Source organism: Rutidosis leptorrhynchoides, chromosome 7 (assembly GCF_046630445.1).
Source record: "Rutidosis leptorrhynchoides isolate AG116_Rl617_1_P2 chromosome 7, CSIRO_AGI_Rlap_v1, whole genome shotgun sequence".
Lineage (NCBI taxonomy): Eukaryota > Viridiplantae > Streptophyta > Magnoliopsida > Asterales > Asteraceae > Rutidosis > Rutidosis leptorrhynchoides.
In genome coordinates, this window is record NC_092339.1 from 145,367,997 (window position 1) to 145,372,435 (window position 4,439).

General features: G+C 31.1%; 1 long non-coding RNA gene across 1 annotated transcript; it reads right to left on the reverse strand.

The window, feature by feature from the left end:
* Nucleotides 1–505: 505 nt before the first annotated feature.
* On the reverse strand, nt 506–1,739 carry LOC139857688 (uncharacterized). Its single transcript, XR_011762625.1, has 3 exons — nt 1,713–1,739; nt 1,543–1,642; nt 506–594 (listed from the first exon to the last, which is right to left on the reverse strand). It is a non-coding gene; the product is annotated as an uncharacterized lncRNA (long non-coding RNA).
* Between the last annotated feature and the right edge of the window lie 2,700 nt (nt 1,740–4,439).

The following is a 4,439-nucleotide window of genomic DNA, read 5'->3' on the forward strand; positions in this document are numbered from 1 at the left end:
TAACATAAATGATAATTAGGCGACAGTGTCGGCCATATAAATGTTAGATAATTGAAATATAAATGTTAGTAACATAAATGATAATTAGACGACAGTGTCGACCATATATTATTCAGGTGGTATAACCGACCATATATCATTTAGGTGGCAGAGCCAACCATAATTAGTATTAAGATTATCGTGCTGATAACGTGTTATAATTCAGTAGGCTTATAACTACCTTTAGTGGTTTGATTCTTGATGTTATAATTCAGTAGGCTTATAACTACCTTTAGTAATTTGATTCTTGATTAAGAATACTAATAATGAAGTGTAAGAACAAAGATGATAATGGAGAGAAAGAAAGAAACACTTTGTAAGTGTGAGAAATGGTGCAAGTTTAATGCTTGCATTCATGGCTATTTATAGCAAAAATATCACAAGTTTAGGTAATACAATAATATTACTTTTGTGTATCAATAATTGACTATCCATTTATATATATATATATTTATATATTATAACAATATCCATGATTGGTTCACTATGGTTTCTATTAAATCCTTCCAACTTCATCTAACTCGATACGTGCCTTATGAATTCTTCCTTGGCAGCCTACACAAATAGATTTAATTGACATAAGGAAATGGACAAAAACTAAATTATTATTACTGACATAATATACTTATGATCATATCTGACACACCAATTGTTAATAATAGGTGACTCAGACTCTTTTGACCCATTACAAATGCAACCTGACCAGTACAAAAGAACTATCAAAATATTTATGACCCTTATCCAACCCACTCATCCCTCTCATGTTTTCAGCATGCTTCACACCATCCATGATTTTATCCGGATCCTCAACCCATAACATATGAGAGCAAGCATAAAAGCTATGGAACATCATTCAAGAATAAATTATATGTCGATTTCAATCAAATTTATGAGAGAAAACATAGCATTGAATGAACTATTGTTTTAGTATATAAAAGTTTATGAAAAAACTGTGTAAAATCATTACTCCATACTAAATACATGATCTAACTTTGTGTCAATAGATGACCCATTTTACTCAAATGCGATTATACCCCTTTCGTCCATATATCCTAACACTAAATGAGCACTTACACTGTAACTATTTTCTTGCATCATAAGCTCTAAGGGTGAGTACATTTTGGCCATAATGAACCATACAATTTGTTAAGGTATTATTATAACCAACCTTTCAGCTTCAATGAGCTTAATTTAAACTTTTCAATAGACACTAAAATATTGTAGTCATTAACAAATCACCTAAACTTCAATGTTACGTTCGGATGTGCATTTTTATAGGGATTTTTGTAATTTCAATAATTATAATCAAATACCATAAAACATCCATTTTCGTACAAATCCACGCCTCATCTAATTTAGTTTTCCTAATCCTGAATAATCACAAATTCAAAAGCATAAATCACCTGATCCAATTCAAAAAAATAAATTTCATCTCACATCCTTACACAACAAACAATAACACCATACATTCATTACATACAATGAAAGTTTTAAAGAACTAACCGGATCCAGGAACTTCATCGTAATACACGACTTTAGATCTTTCTTTTCCTTTGCCATCCTGAATTCATCATGACAAAGGTCCTTCAAGGAAGTAGAAAACCTGCATTGAATCAAATAACAATTTAGATAGATATCTATATATTTGTAAACTCATGTTATTTGACACGAACCATTATTGCAGTTGAACCTCACCCATTTGAACCTGAAACTTCATAGTTTTCTCATGGCTTTACCAAAATCCTGTGGTGAAGACAAAAATATCAGCATCATGGTACATAGAAAATGTTCAGTATACAATCTTATTGTCCCAACGCAACCATTATTACGATTCAAAGACGATTCTTGTGTAAGAAACGTGAAACTGACAAAAATCTACTGTACAATTGTAGTCCTATACAAACAAACAAAAAATATCAACTAAAAGAAGAGACCAGCATTCATGAAGCGAGTCAGCAGACCAAATAGTGTGACTGTTAATAGATGAACATTTTCAAACTTAACACGTAATATTTCAAAAGAAGTTCACACGTTTTATTAACTAAATCCATACCCGTTTCATACATACGGTGTTTCCGGACACGTCGATGCTCAATCGGAACCCTACACGAAGAACATAAAATCAATAAACACTTATTCGGAACCCTTAACATGCGAAAACTTTTCGATCAGAGATTCCAGTAAGTAACGAATTAAAACGATAAAGTTAATATGATGATAGATTGCACCTGTAAAAAAAATAATCGACTCGGTACCTATTCCATCGATTCATTGCTATGCGGCTATATAAATTGTAGATCCATTAGAATTAATCACGCACATGCGAATCAAAAGAATTATTTTATACAATTCCATTTAAGCAGTAGAAATCTGTATTTGAAATTTACACAATGTTCATAACAGTAGAAAATTATAATTTATGAATACCTATTCATATAGAAGTAGATATTTTACACACCTGATAAAGAAATAATTGCATTGTACCCTCAACGATCAAATCGTATGAAGGAAGAGATTGAAATTGATTTTGAATAAAACTTGTATTTGGAAGATTTGATTAGTAAACGGCCGTTTTTTATGGAAGGTTACGATTTCGTATTAATTGTAAAACCCCGGTATTAATTAATTGTTAGTTGTAATAATAATATGGTTTAAGGGTATAAATGACTTTGCATAAAGAATCCTATAAATCATTAGTAATTGAATTTGGTGAATTAAATGAATGGTTAGATTTGATTGTAGAATCTTGATCCAATGGATATGAATTAATTTAAAGGTTGAATTTGAAAAATTATTTCTCATTTAAGCTTTTGTTTTAATAAGTAGGGAGATATAAAAAACTTTAATATAACAAAAAAATTGAAAATATAATGTCACATCAACATCCACTAACAACCCACATTAAATACCCACATCACCACTATTCCATACAAAAAACTCACTCATCCTACTCATCAAAAAAGTGCAAAAAGCAACTTACTCCACCAACCAACGCCCTTCACCGCTACGAGTGGTCTAATGAGCGCCTAGTATATCTAAAATAAATATCCTATTATATCCACACATCTTATCAAAATATTATATTTAAAAAATGACTAAACATTTATAACCGCTTTAATTAAAATAAAACGTATAAGTAAAAAATATCTAAAAGAAATGACAATACAACAATCTAAAAATCTGTTAGGAATTCAGTAGTGGACCTTAACAAGAACATGTGATTTACAACAATCACATAACCCACACACAATAAATGAATAAGCGATACGATAAATAAATGCATAAATGACACGTATATTTAACGTGGTTATATCTCAACTCCAAACACGGAGAAGAGTTTACTCCAAGGGCGCAAACCAGAGAATTTTTCTTATTATTTTCGTGCACACATTTACAGGTGTCACACCCCCCAAAATGGACCAGGGGTAATTGTGACCAATCATATCATAACACAGTTGTATAAACGAGAACGACTCTATATGAGACTTTTTAAATAAAACCTTTGTTAATAAAACAGCACAAGCAGTAATACATGTTTACATTATTATTAAAACGTAAAATAAATGTTTATGAACTAAAATATAATATGCGATGTGGACTCCATGCAAGCATTAAATCTATCATCACAAAGTTGCAAACAGCTAGCTCAATCATCACCTGAGACAAAACATGCTTAAAGTGTCAACCAAAAAGGTTGACTGAAATTCACAGGTTTATAAATAATATCCAAAGTTTTAGACCACAAGATTTAGTTTAAAGTTGATTGATATAGAAATATCAATCTAAAAGTGTTGCTGCATTTTGTAATATCGCTACTAAACAAGTTTACCCTATGACACCTTGTACTGTCAGTGTCGTGGAATCATTATTATGTAACCAAAGACCAACGGTCGAATGGTTAGAGACGTTACTCTCAATAGGCCTACTCACAATAATTAAGTTTGCATTTAAACGTAGTAATTGACGATATTACGGTAGAGATTTAGCATGAATCAAAGCATGACAGCATAGTTAACAATTTAGTACTTGTGTCTAAGTGTAAAACAGTTATAAAGCAAGCATGTGTCTCACCCCAAAAGTTATAAATAGTTAAGTAAATAGTAAAAGTGGGGCTACGAAAATCACCTTAGTAGCACAAAAGAGTATTCCACGAAAGAATTGAACGGAAGGACGTGACCGAGATCTCAACCTAGAGATAGAACGTATGATCAGACATTGCCTAACAGACAATAGTATATAGTACTATATTGATAGTAATGGTTCACTAAAGAATTTTCATTTTCGGAAGGTTACTATTTATGAAAAGTTTCCACTTATAGTAATTTTCCAATTTTAGAAAGTTCGGGTTAATCTTTAGCAAGACGTTGTATAACTTTACTCAAAGTTTGTTGCTATCAAAT